Genomic DNA, 13,708 nt, shown 5'->3' on the forward strand with positions numbered 1-13,708 from the left:
ATAGAATATGAAAATATAGCTTATATATGGCTATGAAATCACCCGTTTTTATTAAAATTATAATATGTTAATCTAGTATGGCGACAATTTTTTTAATTCTAAAATATAATATTTACAGTTTTAATAATAAGTTATAATAAAGTTATTTAATCGTTTATAATTACTATATTTAACATTTCTTTTATTTATAATTTCACGTATAATTTAATATATAACTTTTTCATGTTATATATTTCTGGTGTAAAAATTACTTGTAATCTAAAAAGATTTTTTAAAAAAAGCAAGTCAACTAATAAGATTGTTCTCGGTCATATTATTAAAAAAAATTATATTTGTCCCAATACGTATTACAATAATATCTACAATTTTATTAAATTCAAACATCATTAATTTACAAGTTACACCACATCACTTACCTACACCACATAACTTACCTCCGTAACAAACTTTATTAAATATTTTAAATATTTTAAAAAATAAGGTAGGAGTAAGTTGGGTTGAATTGTAACTCTATTTTTTTATTGGTCGAATTGACCTGACTAAAGAAGTGAAAACTTTTGTTCATACTTTAGATGGAATAAAAATAAAAATAAAAATAAAAATAAAAATAAAAATAAAGGATCGAAAACAATAAATTAAATAAGAATAATTATTTATAGAATTAAATAATTAGTTGTCATTAGCCACGTCATTAAATGGACGATATTTAAGGTGCATTTCCATTTTGTGGCGAGGCATGAGATCTTCCTTCCCTTTTCTTCGTGATTTGCCAACCTTGAATACACTAATAAGGAAAATCAATTTAATTTCCCATTTTTAATTCCATTTCCTCTATAAATATTTAACATTAAGTTCAACCGCAGTAAATTTTTGTAATAGTAATAGTTATTTATTCATCGACCTAAATCGAATTAACATTAAAAAAAAAAAAATTACCATGTTTTGGTTGGCTACTTTTTTTTCACCTTGTTTCATCCGTACTTATGGTTATGTGCAAACCCTACCTCTGTTCTTATTAATGATCAAAAGACGAATAGTACATTGAGTCATTTTCTATGGTATACATGATATTAATATCATGCAAGAAAATGATGTACTCTTATAAATATCGTAATTGTTGTTGGATGATCACTGAAAAATGTGAATTTCATTATCCACCATAATTTTTTTTTATGAACAATTGATGTCGGGAGTTTGAAGAATCTTGGATTTTGACTTAAGTGTAACAAAATGTTTGGATGAAGTTGTAACGATCCTAAATTTTCTACTTAATCTAAGGTCGCTACTGTATATATATCATGAACGTTGAATATGGAATTACCTCATTTAAATTTTCATAGAACATAATTTTCATCTTAAAACACAGTCATGAACTTACGTATTTGAAAATATATTTTAAACGACGTAACAAAGGACTAAATAAAATAAATGAACGAATAATTAAAAACATCCTATTCTGGTTTAGGTCTAAGAAAAATAAATATGATTACTCTATACATGTGCCATAGTCTTGAGTTGCGATGCCGTCGTCAATCGTGCAAGAATGTCTTGCCTTTACCTGAACTAGAAGTAGCATGTGACTTGAATATTTAAAGAATTATTCACTAAGTGGTCCCATTGTTAGGGTTAAATGCAAACACATACGATTTCATGAATGAGACCTATCATAACAGTCTATTTTCATATGACGACTATCCTAATGGGAAATTGGGATGTGTACATAATTTCCTACACATGGTCCACATGTGCAAGTGTGGACCCACCAGTCAGTTCGTGCACCTCCTGGGTTCCCTTTCTCGTCGAACGAGCATTCACTGGGAGCAGTTGATTTCGGACATCCGTATGGAATAGCGACAGTCACAATAGCAATGTGATAAACATAATAAATGTTTCTCTATCTAGTAGTGTGCGCGTCCGTACTATCGTGAAAAAATATGGGTATCCCTCCAATGCATGAACACACAATAATGCATGAGGTCCCAACATTTTTTTCATTTTCATTATTATTTAATACTACCCTGCTTAGCGTATTCCTTCATATCATATCATTTCTCACATCACTTCTCATATCATTTATCATACCATTTATCATATCTTTCATGCATACGTCGGGGTTGTATTTCATGCTAATTCATCGTTTTGCATGTCAATCATATCATATCATTCAGATTACATAAACATATCATATCATAACGTTCTAGGCTTCCAGACATAACAAATTTCAACATATACATATCATATCATAACATATCGTATCACAATATATCATATCGTAAACATGTCAACTTATCACATATCTCGTATCATAACATATTTCATATCATATTACAACATATATATGTTCAATATTCACATGCCATATCATAATCTCATCGTAAACACTTCGTAGTCATATCATTTTCATATGCATATCCTAGCCGTATCGTTTCCTAAACTTGTTATAGTCTTATCGTTCTTATACATCTCATAGTTGTATCTTGTCATTCACATAACATATCACATCACATTATAATGCACATCAATTCGTTCCAATGCAGCATACGTTCACATTGCATACATTTACGTATTAAATCGTAATAGTTTAAACATACAATTTATAACACGTGTGAAACAATAGGCACGTGCCAACAAACAACATTCAATTACTATAACCTACAACGGTAGGGCCACTTACTTGGTAGGCCTTATCCGACGTACTCCCTATAATTTATAACGTAAGCTCCTAGCTCCTCGTACGCGTCCTATGATATCGTCGGTGATTGGTTCCTATTGGATCGTTCAACACCTTTTGTTAGTATTTCACAAAAATAATCATAATCCAACTTGAAATGGTGAAATACGGCCTTAAAATAACCTAATTTACCTCAGAAATTAGGTTGAGGAGGGTCAGAACGGTGCTGAACAAGTCAAAATTGGGTTCTCAAGCTGAATAGCCACCGTCGGAATTGAGAAGCCATTGGAGCCGGGGATGTTTTATGTCAAACGTTGACACGTGGCGCCAACAGGAGAAACCGCGTGTGCAATTTGAAGTTGGGTCGAGGCACAGGTCGTCAGGTAGGTCGAGGTTCGATCACGGGTTCTGGGTTGGACCCTATCGTTGGGCTGCAGGGATTCTGATTGCAGGTCGTGGATCTGGGTCACGGGTCGGGCTTCGTCTTCCCTACCCGATTTCCTGCATTTTTCACCGGCGTTTCCCTCTCTCTTTGGTAACGTCATTTTTTACATCCGTTTCCTTCCTTTTCCTTTTGGTTTTGTATCTCCTCTTCTCTTTCTTCCCCTTTATGGCGTTGGTTTGGTTCGTAAATGTCTGAATCCTCAGATCTAAAAAGGTACCCAAAGGTCGAATGTAGATTCTTCTTTTTCAAGGGTGTAGGTCGAGTATGGATCGTCGAAATTCATCCTCGGTCAGAAACAATGGATTCAATGTTGGTTTTCGTTGGGTTTCTCTTCGCTGGAGTTTCGTCGGTCTTTTCGCTTCTCTCTCCCCTTTCTCTTTGTTTTTTTTTTTTTTTCTCTTTTGCAGGTGGTCAGTGTGTGTTCGAGGCAGCTGACGATTTGGGGCGTGTTGTGGTGATCTGAGGGGGGCGCTGTGGACGTGGGTCGTTGAGAACAAAAACTTCGGCGTTCGCCAGAGTTTTCGGGTCTCGCTAGTGACCATGAAAAACGCATTTGAAACATTTTTTTTCCTCATTCGTTATATTATCTACCCTTAGAATGAATTTTTGTTCTCGAAAGTCTCAAACTCCTGGATTAAATGTAGTTTGGTAACCTACAAGTGGTAAAGCTAACTTAAGTGCCATTGATTCTCTAATGAACAATTTGTTTATGATCCAATCATAAACCAAGTCCCTCTCGAGCCAATGAGAGGGTGAGTCCAATTGTTCAAGTCCTGAAATCAGTATTTAAAAGAACAACTCATCTACTTTCCTTCTATGGAAAGGAGTGAATTCCATCTCATGATATTATGTTCCCATTTCCCTATTGGGTCAAGTTCCCAAAATGGTAGACATATTGAATCGACTAAAAGAGTCATTCTTCCCCATGTAAATTAAAGGACAAGCCCTCACACGCAGGAGTTCTTAACTCACTCAGGATTAAGATCGAGTCGCATATGACCATCACGTGAAATATTAATCTTCTCAATTAACGAATTTATGAAGAGATATTAAATATTTCTTGGCCTAGTCTTATACATTGTATAGGATACCCCCACTTACATGTCTCTACAAACGATTTGGATCAAATCATTTGTAACGATTACAAAGTGGGTCGTATCAATAGTGTTACCAGAATAAGGCACCCAATCTTATCCATATACTATAGACTCTTTAGGTTATTACATGAACACGATCCTCTTGTCTGTCAACCACATACTGTTCAAGATTACATTAATAACATTGGATTTCATACCATGGATAACAATTAAATTACAAATAAAATAATAAAATTATTATTAAAAACTAAATAATTAATTACGAGGCTTTAGGACATAAATCCCAACATTAATGTTCTGGATAAGCCTACTATGAAGTCCATAGCAATATTCTCCCACTTCCACTCCGATATACTTAGAGGTCGTACTAGTTTGGTCATTTTCTGCCTAGAGGCTTTTACTTGTTGGCACACTAGACATTTACTCACGTACTCCGCGATATCCTTTTACATACTTCACCACCAGAAGTGGTTTTTCAGGTCTTGGTTCATCTTCGTACCACTGGGTGTATTGAGAAGAGTGAGTTGTGTGCCTCGGTTATTTCGTTCTTTATTTCACTCACAGCTGGGACAAATAAACGTTCTTGGCATAACAGTCCATCGTCTGATGACTTAGTAAAAATGTTCACTGGGCCTGCTATTAATTGGTCTTGAATTTTATTTAGGCTAAGACCCCCTCTCGTTGTGAGCCTATAGTCCTCTGTCTGAGTGTGGGTGCACTGTAAGCTAGGCTATTTGAGCTATAACCTCTTCGGTTACTACCGCGATGTCCGGTCGTTTGATGTTCACTCGCACTCGTGGCTCTCTTGTGATGAGGGCCGACGAGTGTACCGTTTTTCGACTTAGTGCGTCTGCGACTATGTTTGCTTTTCCTGGGTGGTACTGGATATCTATGTCGTAGTCTTTTACCAGTTCTAGTCACCTTTGTTGTCTCATGTTCAGTTCTTTTTGTGTGAAGAAGTATTTTAAACTTTTATGGTTCGTGTAAATTTGGGTCTTTTTACCATAAAAGTAGTGTTGCCAAATTTTTAATGCAAAAACCACCACCGTTAATTCTAGGTCATGTGTAGGATACTTTTTCTCGTAATGTTTTAATTGGCATGATGTGTACGCAACAACCTTTTTCATGTTGCATCAATACGCAGCCTAGCCCTTTTTTGAATGCATCGCTATATATCACGTATCTCGCGGAGCTTTCTCGGACCGTGAGCACTGGAGCAGACACTAGTCTTTGTTTTAGATCCTGGAAACTGGCCTTATAGGCATCGCCCCATGAGAAAGGTACACCCATTTTTGTTAATTGGGTAAGAGGCGAGGCTATTCTAACTAAGTCTTGGACAAACCTTTGATAGTAACCCGCCAATCCCAAGAAACTACGTACCTCGGTGACTATAAATGGGTGTTCCCATTTCGTGACGACTTCTATCTAAGTGGGATCTACTAAAATTTCATCTTTAGACACTACGTGTCCTAAGAACGAACTTTTCGTAGCCAAAATTCACATTTGTTAAATTTGGCATACAACTTGTTCTCCCTCAAGATAGTTAGAGCTTTTCAGAGATATTCTTGGTGTTCTTGGTCCGTTTTTTAGTATATTGGGATATCATCTATGAACACGATCACAAACGTATCTAGGTACTCCTTGAATACTAGGTTCATTAATTTCATGAATATCGTTGCGGCGTTGGTGAGGCCAAATGACATCACTACAAATTTGTAGTGGCCATATCTGGTTCGAAATGCTATTTTCGGTACATCTTTGTCATTAATGATAGTTTTGTTGAATAGGTCATCGATGCGTGATAGTGAGTATTTGTTCTTTATTGTTCTCTTATTTAGTTCTCTATAGTCCATGCATAGACGCATTGAACCATCTTTCCTTTTAACAGACAACACTGGTACATCGCAAGGGGATACGCTAGGCTTGATAAATCCTTTATCCAATAACTCTTGTAGTTGTGTCTTGAGTTTTTTCAGTTCAGCTGGCGCCATACGATACGAGGCCTTAGAGGTAAGACCGGTACATAGTTCCAACTCTATTTTGAAATCCACATCTAGAGACCGTGGAATTCTCAGTGAATCCTGTAGGAATACATTTGGGAATTCATTTGCAACCGACACTGCGGCTAGAAAAGTTTCTTCTTTTTTATCATTCATGACACTGACTAGTATAGTCCACGCTTCATGTTGAATCAACTTTTTCACTTTCATCATTGATATCAATTCAGGCTTAATTCTCAGACTCTTACCCTTAAACTTGAATCTAGTGTTGGACAGTGGCGTAAACACCACTTCTTTCTTGTAACAGTCTCTGCTAGCATGATTTTTCGTTAACCTTTCCATTCTCAATATTACGCCATAATCAGTCATGTCAACTACCATTAGGTTTACCACTAGGCTAATTCTTGATACTATCACTTACCATCTTTTACCCTATCAGAAGCAATCAAATCCACCCCTGCCGAGGTGCTAATAGAGGTTATAATACAAAGTTTGCTTGACTGACGAAAACAACAGATATAAATAAGTGCGTAGATCCCGAATCAAATAATGTTAAAGCAAGGTGACCAGAACAGATAATGTACCTTTCACCACTGCTTCGGGATTCTGAGTGTCCCTACTAGTAGAGGCATAAGCTCTCGCCGGAGGACGATTTTGAGTAGGATGATCCGCTATATTCAAACCTCTCTGCTGATTTCCAAGATTATTCACATGACCTCCAAAGCAGTCCCTGGCCATGTGACCTTCCTTTCCATACCAAAAACAGGCTCGAGTATGGGCTAAACATTGTCCCCAGGTATTCTTCCCACATTCGTTACATTTAGGTTTGTCATTTTGTCTATTTTCATACCAGACTATTTGTTGACCATGCCTAGGATCTCGGTGATGTCTGTCAGGCCACCGTTGTGGCTGTGTTGGAGGTGGGTCATGATGATCAATTTGGTCATTACGTCGCTTCTATCTTACAGTCGGTTGAAGGGGTTCTTGAGATTCATTAATTCCCTCCATGGCACTAGCTACTCTTAGGGCGGTAGCATGCGTAGTAGGCGCTATCGCCTCAACTATACGACAAATTTTCTTGTCCAATCCCAATATGAACCTCTTTGTCATCCTACATTCAATACTAACCAATTCTGGGGAGTATCGTTTCATTCTCATAGGCACTAGTATAGGTGGTGACTAAATGCCCCTTTGATTTAGTTGTGTGAACTCTTGTTGCTTACGAAGTTGAGTATCTTCCGTGTAGTATTCTTCCAGAAGGAAAATTTTGAAGTCTACCCACGAGATTACCTCTCCCTCAGGACTTATCATCTCACTGGTAGACTGTCACCAAAGTTCTGCAACATCTCGTAACATGAACAATGCACATGGTACCTTCTGATCATTTGGGCAGTTGGTCAGTCCAAACACTGTCTCTATAGAATTTAACCATAGTTCTACCACTGTCAGATCATATGAAGACCCGCTAAAGTTCTGAGGGTCACCCCTCCTAAAGTCTCGCAAGCATATTGCTTCTCTGGTTGACGACAAAGCTTTGTTTGTTGTGTTGTTGACATCACTTGCAAGGATTCCATTAGGGCAACTGTAAGGTATGGTGCGTCTTGAGGCACCGTTGGAAGTGAAAGTGTCATCGTTTCGTTAGGTCGATCCACTTATTCTTCACATACCAGACCTCAACCTCTTCTACCCCTTCTTCAACCCCTAAGAGGGGGTCGTCCTCTACATCCTCTTCTTCGTCCTTTAGGTAACATAATTTATACACAATACGTAACTACTAAGTCACATATCTAACTTAAAAGCTTCTCTAATCAATCACATACCTATTTTTGAAGTAACGTAACCATATTAATATACTCGACATAACTTATTTAACCTTGCATAATCATAATTATGCTAACATAACAAACATATTTATCATACCTTACTTTATTAAAACTAACCTATTACATGCATCATTTAATTAAACCAGTTATTATCTTTAAAAAGCATACCTGACAGCGACGGTGTTGTTTTTCGACAATCGAAGGGAAATCCTTTTCTGGTGTAAGAGGAAATCGTTTTGCGGGAAGAGAGAGGAAAGTCATTAGAAGAAAATAAAACGCCTAAAAAATAACAGAGAGAGAGAATTGCAATTTGATTTGCTAAGAAGGAGGTGATTTTTTCTCGTGAACATATTCACCTATTTAAACAATTAACTATCGTACGAAGAATGCTATAGAGTGGCAACTAAATCTGTGCCATTTAGTTTGAAATGGCCGCCTACAAAATTGGTAATCTCAAAGTGTTTGTCAAATGGTCAAAGGAAAATATTTAATCAAACTAATTAAAACGTGTAAACCTAAATAAGGAAACCAACAGACTTTTATCTAACAGACGGTACATCTGCTAGAGGACTATGGAAGTATGGTGTGTCTACATCGTAGGCTAGTCTACAAGATCTAAAACCTAGGAATTGATTTCATACCTTCTCGTTGATTGTAGCGTAAGATATTCGCCTCCAAAGTTCATCCAAAATCGGTATTCTCGCCTGAGCTAAAACAAGAGATTCTTTATTGGGCAGCCGATTCTAGTGGTTTTCAAGGTCCAATTTTTTCATGAAACCTTTCCTTGTATTTACCTCAAGGTAAAACAATTGGTTTGGAGGAACGACTTTGAGTGTGAGACCTTAATTTAGAGTTGTTCTCGGTATGCAAGTTACCCGAAATGCTGGATTTTCGTTCTCTTGAATAGTCTTTCAATTCTTGATTCCTTCATCAAAGTTACTCAACTTGATCCTCTGAAGCTTAAGAAATTCTTAACGTGCCCAAAACTGATTTCCTTTCAATTAGGCACATTCTTGAGATTATTTCTTTTCGTGGACTTCAATGAAACATCTCTTAGAGGTGCAGAAACTGATTGAGATTCTTCTTTGATAACTCTCCAAAATGTAGAGTTATATCACTGATTTTTTTTTAGTTAATTATGGAGCCATACAAACCATTTTCCCATTATTTGCTCCATTTTTCTAATTAGTAAGCTTGAAATAGTTCATTATGGTTCAACATGGAAAGAATATCAATTTTCATGAATCCAGCTTAATTTTACATTTAATTGAGATGTGAATTTCTCTGTTTAATTCAGTTTGCATGCAGAACTAAGCTTTATAGGAGAGGCGAGAGAGTTTTATGTAGTTTAAGTATGTTAACGGTATGATTTTAATTTATTAAAGAGTTGTTAATGATTTACATGTTTGTTTAGTTGGCCACTTTACATATATAGTTGTTCTCTTATTCCGAAGGAGAGAGGGAGCAATGAATTTCTCTTTAATACTCTAGTTCCATTGCAAAGATATAATATAAGGGTTAGGAATAATTCTTGTCCCATAGTCTTGTTAATAGAAATTACAAACGATTATGGAAGTAATCCACATGCATGACCCTTGGAAGTGGGCTTGGAAATCTACTATTAGTAACTAATATCCATCACAAACCTCAACAACCTACCTATTTAATTATTTAATCTTTGTTAGCTAAACCTTACTCATTATTGTTGATTCTTTCATTGTTTTCTGTTTTCAATGGCACTTTTCGTTAATTTTGTTTAATTAGTTTAAAATCACCAACACCGTTCCCATGTTACCCAAAAAGTTCACTTAATTTCCAGCCATAAAATTAACCAAAAAGATAGGTTCTATGTGAAATCGATAATTTATTTATTACTTGCTAGGCCCTTTCAGCACTCGATTTCTCAATAGAACTTGTAGGTAATTGTGTTTAGAATATGTAGGAACAAGTTTGAAGGGATATGGTGGAGAATTGCTCTCAAATTTGGAAGAAATCCAAGAGTATGATACCCAAAATCTAAACGCTTATTGCTTATGATTTGGAGCTCGACCTTGCTCGATTTTTGTTCCAGAGCATTGCCCCAACTTCAGAGTGGAAGCTTTCGCCAACGTTGAAACCTTCAAAATCATCTTGATTTAGAGATTTAATTTTTTGGATAATCCGTCAAAATTATCCTCTCCGATCAGCGAGCTATCAACTTCTAATTTGAATTCTGATCGATGGATTTGATGATCTATGAACGTTCTAGACCGTGTCCAATTTTGGAGGAGATCCAACAGCTCGATTTTGAGATGCGAAGGATTTTGGGTAGGAGGTCACTGAGGAGGTTCTGATTTTAAGCAGAATGGCATATCCATAATTATCCATACTTTCATGGGTATTTTGGTAATTTTCCACTTTATGAATATTTTATTATTATTTTCATCCATAATTTTTTTAAAAAATTCTTCATTCATGGTTGGTCCTTTTCCCCTTCTTTAGTATCTTGAAATTATTTCTAAATAAGGAATTAAAAATCCATAGATATCCTTGATAATTGGAAAAATAACCTTTTTGTCTCTTTTACTTGCTTTTTCTTCTTCCATCCTTTTTCAGAGGTCTTAACTCCTTAAAATTATTACTTGTTAGTGTATTGAAAAGACTTACTTAAGACCATTGTCCTTGCTTAATCCTTCAATTTTTTCCCTTCGATATTTTGGGTCTTACATGGGCGGCTTAGTCTTGTTTGAGCTAATTTCTTTCATTTTTGGGATGTTACAAATTCTCTCCCTCTTAAGAACTTTCGTCGTCCTCGAAATTTCGTTGTCCTTAATTCCTTGCGTCCTTATTATTGAGGTGTCTATACTTAACCTTGTTCTTTTAGTTGCTCAAGGCTTCTTTTTCGGCTTGCCCTTCTCTGGTTTGTCTTTGTCCTTGTGGCATAAGTCCTTAACTTATATCTTGAGGCCAAGTACCTATTTCGGCATTTGTTGCACTTGTCTTCTCAACGTCCTTTGTTGAGATGACTAAGCTTCCTTCCATTTGCTTATATCTTAGGATGTATCTTCTTTCCCCAACAAGCCTTAACATGATAAATCTTGTTCCTTAAGGTGGTATCTTGAAGACTTCCCTTGTTCCTTCTTATATAAGGCTTATCAATGGGTAGTTAGGGGACTTAAGTCCTATATAAGGCGTACTTGTATCTACATGATCGAGGCTATTCACTTCCATAGCCTTGGTACATGCTTACCTTCTACGTAGTTCCCCTTGGCTCCGCTAGTTCTACTCTTCTAAGTTTGTCCTTGGTCTATTGTGTTAGTAACCTTATGATCGTGCACCCAATAACTTAAGCCTTAGGCATACTTAAACTTAGAGTCTTAAGTGCATACTTACCTGGTCTCAGGAGGACGTCTTCTTGACCTGGGCCATAGAGAAACCTTCGACTCTAATACCGCTTTGTAAGTACCGGGCTGACTCGATGACTCCAAAAAGACCGATAAATTTGTCACAAAATAAAACAAATGATATTTAAACTATAACATTCATTAAAATAAATAGTTTCCATACATGAGTAATTAAAACATGACACAACAATTAAAATACAAAATAAGGAACGAACACAAAACATTTTAAAACAAAAGGGTTGAGGACGAGGGGTGAGGCTTGTCTATGGAACCTGCTCCAAAGTCCGTTCCTGACCTCGATCAGCTCCTTAAAAAAATTGAGAATAAGGAATGAGTACAAAGACTCAGTAAATAGCCTACTTGTAGGCTCTTAATCATGTCTTTGATATGCTAGGGTACCACACTCTTCGTTATCTTGTTCTGGTTCTTGTTGTATGTACTTAGGTCCTCTAGTTCTCGACTTAGGGTTCTTATCATGATCTATCCTGAGGACCTTGGTCCTTGGATTCTTAAACTTTGGTTATCCTCTAAGGGCTTTAGTATTATGGTTCCTCATTCTTGGTTCTTGTCCTTAGAACTTGGATCTTAATCTATGTTCTAATCCTTGATCGTTCTCTTGTTCTTGGCACTTTCTAGTCCATGTTCTAGTCCTTGATCCATGTTCTAGGTTCTTGTTCTATTCTTGGTTCGTTCTCCAAAAAGACACTCCCCCTAGAATTTATGGTACTAGTCATGAACCTAACACCTGTGCCCAAGCCTTCATGTATTCCAAGCGACACAGTCTTAGCCTATGTCCAAGGTTTCATGCGTTCAAAGCGATGTAGTATGAACCCGCACCTTAAGGCTTGCTCTTCAATATGGTCTGAAAACCTATGCCCATGGCTTCATGCGTTCCAAGCGGCATAGTCTAAAAACCAACATCCAAGGCTTCTTACGTTCCAAGCGATGTAGTCTAATCCTGCATTAAGGGCTTGCCCTATGATACAACCTGAATACCTATGTCCAAGGCTTCATACGTTCCAAGTAGCATAGTCTGAATACCTACGCTCAAAGCTCCATGCGTTCCAAGCAGCGTAGTCTAAAATCCTGCACCCAGGGCTTGTCCTATGGTACAGACTGAATATCTATGCCTAAGACTTCATACGTTACAAGCGGTATAGTCTGAATACCTACGCTCAAAGCTCCATGCGTTCCAAGCAGCGTAGTCTAAAATCCTGCACCCAGGGCTTGTCCTTTGGTACAAACTGAATATCTATGCCTAAGACTTCATACGTTACAAGCGGTATAGTCTGAATACCTATACTCGAGGCTTCATGCATTCCAAGCAGCGTAATTTGAGTCATGAACATGTTGTACCGTGGGAAGTCTGAGGAGTTTTCTTAAGTTTATGAGTTTTAGGACCTTGATCTCTCTCTTATCCTTGAGTGGTACCTAGCATTCTTCTTACTTTGGTAGTTGTAGAGTTTGCACAGTATTTTCCTTGCTTCTCAATCTTGTAAGTTCCTAGGGTTCTTAATTCCTTGAGGTATAAGTTGTAAAATGCATTTATAAACATATGAACCCATCATAGTAACAAGCAAGAATTAATCTAGAAAGTCATAGAATCGTAATGAATTCTTTAGAGGATTATGAAAGGGTCTTGAGTCTTGAATGGTTTCTTTTAGGCGTTTCGTGGGTCCTAACTTGGTTTAGGTTTCAAGTTTTCTCTAATCAACTTATAATCTTGAACATACCTTTCTTGTCCTTAGGAATAGGCCTTATAAGAAGTAGGAAATCATTTGGAGCACGTATAGACCTTGAATTATCATAAATAATCCTAGAGGCATTTTGGTCATTTTATCCATATTCTTAGTTTTGGTACTTAAAAGTTCTAATGGCTTTCAAACTTCACCACATCATCATAGATCACAAAGTAAGGTCCACTCAGACTTATATTTTTGTGGAAGAATTGTCAATTCTACCCTCAATTAGAGAAATAGACTTTGGGATCGAGTTAGAACTTGAAACTTAACCGATCTCCAAAGCCCTTTATAGAATGGCTCCTGCTGAGCTTAAGATACTCAAGGAACGACTACATGAACTATTGGACAAAAAATTCGTAAGACTAAGTGTCACACTATGGGGAGCCTGTGTACTCTTCATAAAAAACGACAAATTTATGCGACTATGCATAGACTATAGGAAACTCAACAAGCTCACGATAAAGAACAATACCAAGGATTGACGAACTCTTTGATCAACTACAAGGGTTATCTATATTCTCCAAGATAAACTTAAGGTCAGGATACC

This window comes from Cucurbita pepo, chromosome 3 (genome assembly GCF_057944985.1).
Source record: "Cucurbita pepo subsp. pepo isolate OVF chromosome 3, ASM5794498v1, whole genome shotgun sequence".
Lineage (NCBI taxonomy): Eukaryota > Viridiplantae > Streptophyta > Magnoliopsida > Cucurbitales > Cucurbitaceae > Cucurbita > Cucurbita pepo.